Genomic DNA, 13,034 nt, shown 5'->3' with positions numbered 1-13,034 from the left:
TATGCATTTCGAGAATATGAGTAAAATGCCCATAACTTGAAATTTATGTGACGTAAATTTCATTGAAAAACTCTATTCCATTAATGAGATATGATTGAGAATGTGTTTTCATATAATGACGTCGTAGTGACGTCACGATTGACCAATCACAATGATATTTTAGATTTGTCGTCTTTGGGACATGATACATATATGGTATGAGTTTGAAATTGATACTCTGAGAACTTTCTGAGTAAGTAGATGCACAAATTTTGTCCAGAAAGAAAGAAGAAGAAGAACAAAGAATCCGTACAGATACAGAAGGTGATCCGAGAGGATACTCGGATCACCTAAAAACAAAGAATCAGTACAGATACAGAAGGTGATCCGAGAGGATATTCGGATCACCTAATTAAATATATCAAAAAGAAGTTTAAAGTTTGAATCATTAAATTCAACCGTTTGTTGGTACTGCTCTGATATCATTAGCGTTTATGTGAGTGCAATGTGTAGGTGTACATAGAAAAATTGTTTTAAAAAAATAAATGTAGTCCAGAAAGCAATGTGATAGGGATTGAAATCAATAGAAATTGATATTGAGACATGCAACAGATTCAGTTTTCAAATAAAAATGTACGCACTATTTTGAACTATTGTCTAACTTCTGGAAATAATGTTTCCATATGGCCTTTTTTACGATCAGTGGTGTAACTTTCGTACTCAGAGGGTCAAAATTTCAAACAAAATATTTTCTCATTATTCTGTTTGATTCCTGTTGGAAAGTATTCACATTTTTGAAAAAATAACATTTCAGACCTTAAAGCCGAAGAGTTATTCGTGTAATTTAAGGAAAACCCTGATACCTGAAGTAAATTTAAGCAAAATTTTGTTTTCATGAATTGCACCATAATGACAAAACTCTGTAGTCAAACTTCTCCATGCAAAGTTTATATGGTTAACAACAATATATAATTTGTGAATCAAAACTATTTAGGGGTTGAATATAAAGTGAATTAAAAAAAATACATGAGATATATAAATTGTTGGTAAAAATACCAATTGACATGCAATTTTTAAGATTTTAACTATTTATTGGAGGGCAGGCCACGTCAAACACGACCCTTACTCTATACTATAACAAGGGTTACCTTCCTATGTAGGTTAAATGAAATTCCAATCATTTCTTTAAATCTTGGATTTTTCACACATGGATGTTTCGGAGGAGACAGTTAACATAATAGAATGTTTCGGAGGTGACATTAATATTAACACTGATTTTTTTTTTTTTTTTGGAGAATAAGTGACAATAACACAAAACTTCTTCATTTTATCAATGTTTTTAATAATTATAACTCGAGAACAAGAAATTAACTCCTGTTTCAAGCAGATAAACCACACAGAACAAGTGTTTTTTTTTTACACTTCATTAATTAGCATGGGCACCGGTAGTTTGCCTTCCATTTGGACGAAGGTTGTAAGCTAAATATTGTAATCTGAAGAAACATGGCATTCCATTTTCTACTTTAAACTGAGATGAGGGTGTGAGATCATTTTAGTAATGTTTCTTTGCTCTCAGAACATTTTATTCCACAACACCAGGGAAGAATCACTTCGTTTCGGAGGTGACATTCAATGTTAACATTGTGTTGAAATATTCATTTACAGTAAGAATATGACGGACATAAGCTAGATATTGTAACCTGAAGAAACATGGCATTCCATTTTCTACCTTAAATTGAAATGAGGGTGTAAGATCATTTTAGTAATGTTTCTTTGCTCTCAGAACATTTTATTCCACAACACTAGGGAAGAATAACTTTGTTTCGAAGGTGACATTCAATGTTAACATTGTGCTCAAGTATTCATATAGTATGTCCCCCCCCCCAAAAAAAAAAAAAAAATACAATTATACTTTTGCATTGATAGCACCCAATATGATTAAATCAGCTAAAATCTACTTTGGGGTCTTAAATTATAACATCTCAGCTCTATCTTGCAGAAAGCCCCAGTCAATTTGGTTAAGTGGTCTCAAAGAAATGTGGATTGTTATAAAGGATGTCATGAGTCTGATTCTTCCAAGTTTAGCACTTGGATGCTCTTGGAACTGCATATTAATGTGTAAACACATACAGAACTTGTAGGGAAGGGATTCCTGACATGCTCTACAAAAATCCTCATTTCTCTTTGACCTCTGAAGCAAATTGAATAGGGTTTTCTGTAAGGTGTGGGCAATGAGTTATAGGGGCAGTCTTTTAACTTTATAATGCATGATCATGTGAAAATACTGTGTCAATACTATTAGAAATCGCGTATGCTTTTCTTCAACGAGATCTGTGAACTTCAAAAAACTCAGTTGAAATCGCCTAAATCGCTCATTTTTCGGGTAGTCGGGAACGCCCCCAGAAAAAGCAAGGACCGGTCACGTGCCTTGTCATGTGACACTTTGACGTACGAGGGGGTATTCATAGTGCCGACTGTCTCGCCGTATACCGTACTTCACAGTGCAGTGAGTCTTGTGTATTTGTAGGAAAGTTAGAGAAAATATTTCAAGAAAATGCCGTGGAGGTGTGTCGTCACCGCAGCAAAGACACAAAAGATGGGTGTAAGTCTGCACAACTTCCCTAGGCTAAAGATGACGCCATTCGAAAGAATTGGGTTTTGAGACTCATTTCATTTGCTGAAGCGAGCCCAGCAGTGCAGTGCAGTGCAGTGGGATGCATGCAATGAATGGTTCTTCTATTCAACGTGTTTTAGTCGTCAGGTTGTACAGCCTCGTATGCAGTGATCGCTTGGAGGAGTGGAGCCAAGTACATGTAAACTAGTAGAGGAGGGGCTGTATACTCGGCTAGGATTTGTGCCCAAAAAGAGGATCCTGCAGCCCATAGCTATCCCTGTCATCAAGCTGGGAACTGGAAGCCAATCCCATCGTCAAAGAGCTGAAAAACAAAGCGGATCAGCAGTTCTGAAGCTGGAGAGAAAGCGGGTATGTTCTGTATAGCGTCTAGACGACTCTATAGAGTCGAGATAGAAACACGAGACCAATGTATACAGAGACTCTAAATCTCTAGATCTATAGAGTCGGGTATGTTCTGTATAGACGACTCTCTAGCTATCGTATGAGCATCGTAACTAGATCTATACACAGCCCAGTTGCTGTATAAATCGGGACGGGGTTCGCACGGCGTCTGGTTATGGCCTCGGCCTATTGCTAATCTAGAGTAATATTCTACTAGTATCATATTATTTACTAACAGTTTCACGGTTTAGATAGGTTGATAAGCTCTGTCTGGCGTTTCGAGTGGGACTGCCTTGCTTCCCCATTAAAGCTCTAAAGAGTTGTACGTAGTAACCGAATGGTTGGATGGTATGTTCCAAAACAAATTATTCGATTGAATTGATCTAGGACTGGGCATTATTGTTTGTCTTCACTTACCCATTTGTCATTAGGCAAGTGAAATCTTCAATATCCTTTTTTTTTTTCTTTCCCCAAAATGTTTCCCATATATTAGTTGACTAATGTAATGTGATTTCATAGTTTACATGTACAAAAAAAAAGTCACTTTCCAATCAGACATGGAACTTTCTGCAGTCGTTTATTTTCAGTTGTCGTCATTACAATTTCACTTGCCCTGGTTACAATGTTGAATGTAGGGAAGTACTAATGACAGTTATTACTTGTGATTAACAGTATTTGTTTCTCCCAGGAGTTCCTACATGCATCTAGTTAACCATGTTCTTACAGGCCTACATAGACATTTTTTTTTTATTCAATCCTCTCTATGCTATTACTAATTACAGGGTTCAGCTGGCAGCATTGCATTACAGTGTACAACACAAATCGAGACTGGAGGCAAGCTCGAGGTGCAACAGGTGATCTGCTCTACCAGATTGTGAAGCCGAAATACAAGGCTGGGTCGTCTAGTGCGAAGGTTCGTAAAGAATGGCGTAGATATTTTATGCAATATTGGAAGAAAATGAATTCACGTTACAAGACCAATTACAATGAAGAGAAAAATATTAGAATGGCACAATTTGTCAACTACACATTTTATTATTTGTTTGTCTTTGTAGAGGCATGGCTTTCTTGACCACTGAGTACACATAAAATGATCAATTTTAAAAGGTCCCAAAATGTTTCCCATATTAGTTGACTAATGTAATGTGATTTCATAGTTTACATGTACAAACAAAAGTCACTTTCCAATCAGACAAGGAACTTTCTGCAGTCGTTTATTTTCAGTTGTCGTCATTACAATTTCACTTGCCCTGGTTACAATGTTGAATGTAGGGAAGTACTAATGACAGTTATTACTTGTGATTAACAGTATTTGTTTCTCCCAGGAGTTCCTACATGCATCTAGTTAACCATGTTCTTACAGGCCTACATAGACATTTTTTTTTTTTTATTCAATCCTCTCTATGCTATTACTAATTACAGGGTTCAGCTGGCAGCATTGCATTACAGTGTACAACACAAATTGAGACCGGAGGCAAGCTCGAGGTGCAACAGGTGATCTGCTCTACCAGATTGTGAAGCCGAAATACAAGGCTGGGTCTTCTAGTGTGAAGGTTCGTAAAGAATGGTGTAGATATTTTATGCAATATTGGAAGAAAATGAATTCACGTTACAAGACCAATTACAATGAAGTGAAAAATATTAGAATGGCACAATTTGTCAACTACACATTTTATTATTTGTTTGTCTTTGTAGAAGCATGGCTTTCTTGACCACTGAGTACACATAAAATGATCAATTTTAAAAGGTCAAGATATACATTTTCTCTTTTTTTTTTTGGGGGGGGGGGGGGGGTGGAGGGGCAGGTCTTATGCCTGTTCCACTAATCAGAAGTCATAGAAGGGAGGCAGTCAGTTTTCCATTCCCGAAGACAACACTCCACATTCCATGACCAATGGCTACTTTGGCATTCTCAAATCAAGTCTTTGCAATGAGGAGGACAAACCCCAATTTTGATATGAATTTGCAAAGATTTTTTTTTTTTTATGTCATTATCAAAATGGTGGTTTCTGTTCATGACACCTCAAGGACTTTGTGCTAATAACCAATGCAAACATCTTAATTCCATCTATTTTGTGTGTCCCTTTGTTTCTTTCTGTTGAATTTTCTACAGCACATGTTGATGATGTCCTTTCTGCTGTTGTGGAGTACGATGACAAAACTCCTGCATCCTGCCAGCCTTCAACGCCTCCCCTTGTGAGTGCCATCGTGTGTCATCCAAGGGAGGAAGTTATTGAATATCACAGGAGACAATTTGCACCTGACAAATGATGTGATGGTTTCAGGAATCCTTGCAATTGAGATTGAAGTTCATATTATGTACAATATGATACAAATTTTTTGTGGAATGATTTTTTCATCTGTTCTTCTGTCAGATGTTGGATACAAACACTCAAAATGTTGTTATGCATACCCAGCATTCGTATGCGCTCTATTCATGAGTGATCATCTAAAGACAAGATAAGATCACCTTGGTTACTGTTGTGTCCCGTCTGTATAACATGTATGTAGCATTTCATCACAAACAATATGATGCCAACTTGAATAGTGTTTCAAAGACCATTTCTTTGCCAATTGAATATTGTCCTTTTAATAGCAAAATCATAATTCATTTGCAATACAGGAGTCATGTGGATACACAAGGAAAACTGTGTATTATTTTGTTGATGTTGAAAGCATAAATGACCATATTTATGGACAGATGAGCTTGCATTCTTAACACTATTCTGTAGAGATATTTAGTGTTGTATTAAAATGGTAAGTTTAGAAGATTTCTACATGAATGCTGTCCCTTACTATGGTTTTATCATAACATGTTTGCTGTTATAGATTAGAGCTCATCACTCTTATGATCAAATATTGATATTTTTGACAAGATAATTTAGAATCAGATGTGCATGCATTATAGAACACAACACACTCAAAAGGGATTGAAAAAAAAAATTGTATATACATGTAGTTTTGAGAAGAAATGCAATAATTTACTCTTGGTATATGATTCACAGATTTATGAAAAAGGAGAACAAGATGTGTTCTAAGCATTAGCATTTTACATAATCTGCATCTGTGTTTAAGCAGACTTGGGCCCAGTTACTCAAGTTCGGAGACCTGGAATGCATCCACAGGGAGAATCCGAATTCATAATGCGATGCTAAGTCTAGTTGGGGAATTATTCTGTTGATATCTATTATACATGTAGTTCTCCATACATAATCATTGAAGTCAAGCATTAAAAGTTAAGCATTGTTTTTTCTTATGAATATGGTGTCAGGGGTCTTATGAAAGAACAATTGCTAGGTCACTCAGACTCAGACATTCATAATTATTCATGCAGATAGGTACTTCTGAAAATGTGCACACAAGCAAACACCCACATGCACATATGCTCACATACATTCACACATTTGTACACATTTTTAAATGTGTGAAAGATTGAATAACATCACTCACCTGTATTGTTTTGTATATGTACACTTGCAATACATATATTATTTCTATCCTAAATTTGAGTTCTGTAGAGATTTCTGTATAGTAAAGAAGAAATCACAAAGCTTTTGATTCAATGTTACATGAGAATGTCTCATAATATTGATATGAAACATACAGTATGTATGTGGAAAAGATAACTCTTCCGGACTGATTTGATGTCAAATGTGGATGTCACTCATGCGTGCTTGACTGACCAGCTGCCATTGATCCAGTGGAATAAATCCCATTTTGTTCCAACATTAGGATATGGAGATAACACACTGGTAGGGTTTTACAATCTCACTCCTGTAAGTACAATACCCCTCCCCTACTTTTCCTCACTCCCTTTTACTAATTTTCTTTGGTCTCCTATCTATACACACATCAACACACACACACACACACACACACACACACACCCTTTGCCATACTACACACATACCCACAAACACCTTCAAACAGGCATCACTTGAACACTCCCACCAACATGCAAATCGCATACATACAGTATGTACAATACCAAACAAACCTTACCTGCACATATATCTACGAGGGGAATAATTCTATCCATTCCATGAGAGGGACCATCAGACAAACATAGGGCAAATATATCAATGATATATTCATCCTATGTGTGTCTAATGTTGGTGTGTGTTTGTGCGTGTTTGTATCTGATATGCATGAGTGTACTGAGGGTGTGTGTGTATATGTGTATGTTTGTGCATTTTCATGTGTCTGTATGAAGCTAATCTTTTTTTGTTAATAAGGATGAATTTATACTGCATGTACTGTATTACTACAACTGCTACAACTACATATAGAAAACACAACACACTTTTTTTTCCATTTGCTTACAAAATATAATTGGTGTAATCAGCTGGAAGGAATGTTTGACAAATGAATACTGGTTCATGACAGAATACTACTATATGAGCCAGCTACATTCCAGTTCAATGAGTTCGTAACTAGACTTGGTCCTGTTCTCTAAATAGAGGCTGTGAAGCTATTGCCGGAAAGGCTACAGCATCTTAATTGTAATAGATCGTTATTTGTTTTTTGTGACCATGATTGACAACATAGCTGTTCAACATGTCAATTCTACACAATCAAAATTACCTTCAGTTGTATGGTTGTGAAAGTGTCATTTTCCAATCGCTAAAACATGCAGTAGATCTACATTACAAAAGAGAGAGGGGGAGCATAGTAAGAGTAAAAATTGAGACAAGAGTGCATTTGACATACAGTCGAATCTTGTTATAATGAGGTACATTATGGGACCAGAGATATCACTCCTGTATATCAAGATCTTGTTATAACTACAGTTTGTCATATCACTGCTTATAATATTGAGGTTCCACTGAACATGCATCAATAAATTACAATAAAATACAATGTACTGTAGATAATTTGTACAGAGAGGCTGAAGTCCAACAGCATGTTTCTCAGCTGTGTGCCTTGATGAGTTGGTGTTGGACGCTGCATATCATCAGTATACCCAACATACCGGTAATGGACAAGGTGTCTGACAAAGTATACATGTGACATTTCGCAATGTACAAACTTATCTGATGCATTTCTACACTGTGACCACATTCCCGTTAAGCAGATCGCAATGTGACAAGTTGTCACATTCTCCACTCAATATCAGTGCTGCATATACAGTCTTATTACAACCTATGCAAAATGAAAGCCTGTCACTATTTCTGATGGATGAGTTTATCAGATTTTTCTAACAGCAGAAGATGGCAGTAGGACTCTCACATTTTGGCCCAGAAATGTCCAGCATCATCTCACCAGTTACCGGTATGCAACATGTCTTGATCGCCTGATATAGAAACAAAAGTGAGACAAAATGGAATGCAAAAGGAGTAAAATTTGATTATTCTATTATATGACATCATGTGTTCATCTAGGAATTTATCTTGAGAATAGGATTTAAATTAGACAATGTAAATGGGACCCATGGGGTATGGTAGTCATTATTTTGGGGACGACTGTATAATGGCAGGATAAAATGCATGTATAAAAACATGTATTGACTGCCTGAAATTGAAACAAAAATGAAATGAAATGGAATGCAATGGAATGCAAAGGGACTAAAATTTGATAATATATTACATAAGTGTTACTCTAGAAATCGTGAGAACAGGAATAAAATTACACAATGTGAATGGATCTTTCATATGTAGAATCGTATAATGACACCATAAAATTCATTAGGAAATTATCAGGGATATGAAAAAAGCCTAATCTTTATTGCAACATTTGGAAAATAAAATAGGGAATTAAATGTACCTAACAAACTCACTTGTTATCTGCAGCATTTGTTCAAGCACCTTCTCCATAGGCCTACTGTTGGGTGTCCTGGTAGCTTCCAGTTTCTTTCACCCATTCATCGAGGCCCACAGTTGAGAAACCTGGATGTGCTATAATACAGCGCATTGGACCATCGAAATGTCTTTCGTTGTACCGTAATTCTCAATCTTGTCCATTATGTGCTCAGTCTCTTTGCAGCAAACGGATTCCCTGGCAGTGGTCATGTGGGAACACGGCTGCGACAGAGGCACCTGAAAACAAAGAAAAAATGAAAGAAAAAAGAAGAAACATAACGAACAACACATTCCTATTTCCTTCTTTGTGTTTATTAGTTGGTGTTTTGAAGTAGTACTGCACTGTCACACAATGAGATTTAGACTATAGGCCTATTAGTCATTAGTGAAATCATTGTTTGAGTTCTAGGCAAGTGTGAACAAAATATCGTTCATGACTAGGCCTGTAGGAACCCCTACTGCCAGAGAGGCTACCACTGATACCAGACTCTTCAAACCACTGCTTAGCCCAGTCACATACGGTAATTGAAATTGCAGTTATGGTATGGCCGGCAAACACTTACAAGTACCTTATTGCAAACAGCAGTTTTTCACTAAATCCTTTCATAACTTGTCTCGTGCTCGGCAATTTACATGTGAAACTGTAGTAGGAGGGCCTAGTGGAAACAAACTTGGTTGGAATTTACCAGTCGATTACCTCATGATAGGAAGGTCCTTGGGGCCAGAGAAATGACCTCCTTATATACCGGGTACATGCGTATACAGGTACAGTACTATGAATTACATCAAATTTTATACCAGGACTCAAGTAAAATACTGTTAAATGCGGAAAAAAAATCGGGATATGAAAAATCAGTTTGTCCTTGTGACATTATGAATGAGATCGAGAGATATGAGAGCTTAAGTATGACATCTGCCTCGCCAGCTCAGTGCATAGCCTTTCAATTCATACCGTCGTTACCGATGTCCCTCTTCCACTCCAGTTTCACGTTCATGTTGTATTGTAAACAAAATTCTGTTTTGATTTTTCCGACCCCAATCGACCTGCATTCTGTAAAAATTAACGTTAGGCCTAACGTTAGAGTGAACTATCTAGACTCTCAGCGTACTTGATACTAATGATAGTTACCGGTACCAATTATTATCTTCCAAGTCCCAACCTCGTCGCGGGCTCGTTGCCATCACCCTGTTCCTCGAGCAGCATCCTCACGGGCCACTGCCCCGGGGGCGGGAGGTGAAGAGTCGGGTTCATAATACTCCAGAACGGTACGGCTACGGGCGGGATGAACTCAATACAGATAGGGCAATTAGATTTAGGGTTGCGTGGGGCTGGAGCTGGAGCTGACGAGGGGCTGCTTTACCTTCGCCTTCATTATCTCGGTGGGGGTAGCAGCCAGAAAGGCGAATCCAGGTCTGAATCCATATTGAGAACACTGTCTTGTTGACCACGTACTGCTACCAGCTTGTTTACCGTGTATAAAGCTAATGCAACGCGATCTCCGCGGAGCTAGCAAGGTATGCTGTTATCGTAAAAATTAGAGTGCCATCCAGTCTCCAACAGTTGAAATTTGTTGTTATCATCCATGCACACACACAGAGTCACAATGTACGGTCAGCAGTAAAGCGGCTGTCTGTACGTCTACTTGTCTTTTTCTCTCGCAGAAAATATCTAGTTTTTTCCAAACGTAAACCGGATCCAAAAAGGCAATTATCATGGGTAAAGTGTTAAAAAAAAAGTCAGTGGCGTCACTGGGCCTCTACTAAAATGTCTAAACAACATATTCAATTCACTTTTGGGACGCAAAGATTGTCAGAACTGGTTAAATCTTGATTTAAAAATAGATAAAGTTTCACTCATTTTACATTGCCAACGCATTAGACGAACTCGGTGGCTTCGCGGGGTCTACCCCCTCATACGTCAAATCGCATAAGCCAATCAGCTGCCAATTTTGTGGGGCGTTCCCAAATCAGTGAACATTTTTGAGCGATTTCTTGTTACTGAGCAATTTTTGGTGGATAAAAACGCCAGAATCGTGTTAGTGAGCTCAAATACCTTCTATATAGCCCCAATGTCCGAGTTAAAAGACTCCCCCTTTATAGTTTCAATCCCTCAAATTGTATTTTAGATTGATTCATTATCTTTAAAGTTACCATGTTACCATTTAAAGTTACCAGAGGGTACCATTGTAATTTTTTGGTGGGGACATAGGTTATGAATGCCAAAAGCAAAAATTCTTATTTGACTTGTATTATGTTTTTGTTTGCACATATTATTACAAATAGATTAATTCAAGGATGTTCATGAATTCTTCATCATTCTTGATAGCCACCATACAAATGTTATAATACTGGTGAAGGGTGTTTGGTTCATCTGGGATAAATTTTCTATATACCAGATTCATTTAAACTGTTGACATTACTAAGATATATTTTATGTATCTTTCTGAATTGCTTGAAAATTACCAGCAAATCATATATATTAGTCACTTTTGAGAGTAAAAATTATAAGATAAGAAAAAATCATTGCATTGTTTTGGAGGTGACACAACACAGAGACAACCCAACTTCTCAGGTGTTAACTAATATATTGTGAACATTCATGTCTTTCCTCATGGCTTTAATTTTTAAATAATAAGCTCTTTCTTTCAGTTCTTACTTGCTATTTTGTTTTGTTATTCTCTTTCATGATAGTGGATATCAGCTCATATTTTGTTTTAGATTGTAATTCGTACTAATCTTCAGCAAGTTTTTACAGTTTGGTTAAGACAACAGTTTGTGTTTCCCAGCTGAAGAGAGCAGCATAATGCTTTTGTGTGAACTTATGGGGATTTTTTTTTTTTTTTGTTCGATAATTTTACCCATCAACTTCACAGAAGGTCCCGGACACAAACTGGTCTCAAATTACCCTATAAGCAGGGCTCGACACTAACGGTGGCCCGGTGGCCCGGGGCCACCAAATTTCAAAAAAAGGGCAAGTTTGGTGGCCCGTCTCGGGCCACCAAAATTTTTTGAAAAGTATGTCAATAAATTCGTAACTTTTTGCGCCGGAAATTAGCAGTTAAATTTGTTAAAAGGATGGATGAAAAGGACTGAATGAATGCCTGAGAGTGAGTGTTGCAAGTTTGTTGAAGTTTATTTATGAGTAGATATGTCCAACTTCTAATTCTTACTATCATAAATCTTAAATATTTGACTCATTAAAAAAAATAACTTTTAATGTTTTTTATTGGGTTTTTTTTTTCGGGACACCAAATTTTTCTCTTGGGCCACCAAAAATTTGAAATTTAGGATTTTGGTGGCCCCATCGGGCCACCAGACAAAAAAGTTAGTGTCGAGCCATGCTCGGCCGTAATCTGGCAGAACTGCGTATCTCCTTTAACACATTTCGCCAGAAATCGGGTTTAAAGATTCAATGTTACACCTTTCTAAACTGAGATACGATGAGTTGCATTTTTCCTCTTTTCTCGGTCATAATTGGTCTAAAGAATTTATTTCCAGCAAAAAAATGACAATTTGACCTTTTTAAGTAGTAAAAATTACCAATTTAAAAAACTTACGCAGTTCTGCCAGATTAATCGTCGCCAAATTTTTGCGATCGTAATCTGGCAGAACTGCGTATCTCTGGTCACGTGCCCGGGTTGATCAGCCAGAACTGCGTAAGTTTTCGGCCATGCGGGGGGTTTTTCAGGCAGAACTGCGTATCTCTAGGAGTTACGCAGTTCTGCCTGATAAGCACGTGTTTCATCAGGCAGAACTACGTATCTCTTTTCGTGGTCAACCACGTGCTTATCAGCCAGAACTGCGTATCTCCTACAGATACGCAGTTCTGGCTGATAAACACGTGGTTTATCAGCCAGAACTACGTATCTCGGTCTATTTTCTGCGGGTTGTCTATCGTATTTTACCATCCATCCTCTCACTATTCAGCGGATGCAGTGTCAAAACAATGAATATTTTAGATCGAGTACAATTTTGTTGAAATATTTGTATTGTATAAAGTCATCATTATTGATTCACATTTAATTTCATTTTATCCATTCATTTGTATGTGGAAAATAACTTGCTTTCCCTAAATGTTGTCAGTCTGCGTTCATGTTTCAGTATTATTTAGCGGCACAAGAAGTACTGGTACATCAAAAGCCTGGCTGCTGCTTGGGTTATTGTCGATCTCATGAAGCATTGCATTTGGATTAAGAATAATATTAGACTAGGTTCTAGATGTTAAGCTATATTGTTCATCA

General features: G+C 37.2%; 1 long non-coding RNA gene across 2 annotated transcripts; it reads right to left on the bottom strand.

The window, feature by feature from the left end:
- Positions 1-7,319: 7,319 nt before the first annotated feature.
- Positions 7,320-10,456, bottom strand: LOC140226430 (uncharacterized). Of its 2 annotated transcripts, none has more exons than XR_011900957.1 (3): positions 9,923-10,456; positions 8,772-9,030; positions 7,320-8,288 (listed from the first exon to the last, which is right to left on the bottom strand). It is a non-coding gene; the product is annotated as an uncharacterized lncRNA (long non-coding RNA). The 2 variants fall into 2 exon arrangements; XR_011900958.1 differs by having other exon boundaries at positions 9,929-10,456.
- Between the last annotated feature and the right edge of the window lie 2,578 nt (positions 10,457-13,034).

Source organism: Diadema setosum, chromosome 3, assembly GCF_964275005.1.
Source record: "Diadema setosum chromosome 3, eeDiaSeto1, whole genome shotgun sequence".
In the NCBI taxonomy this organism is placed as follows: Eukaryota; Metazoa; Echinodermata; class Echinoidea; order Diadematoida; family Diadematidae; genus Diadema; species Diadema setosum.
This window is presented reverse-complemented; position numbering and strand designations above follow the sequence as displayed.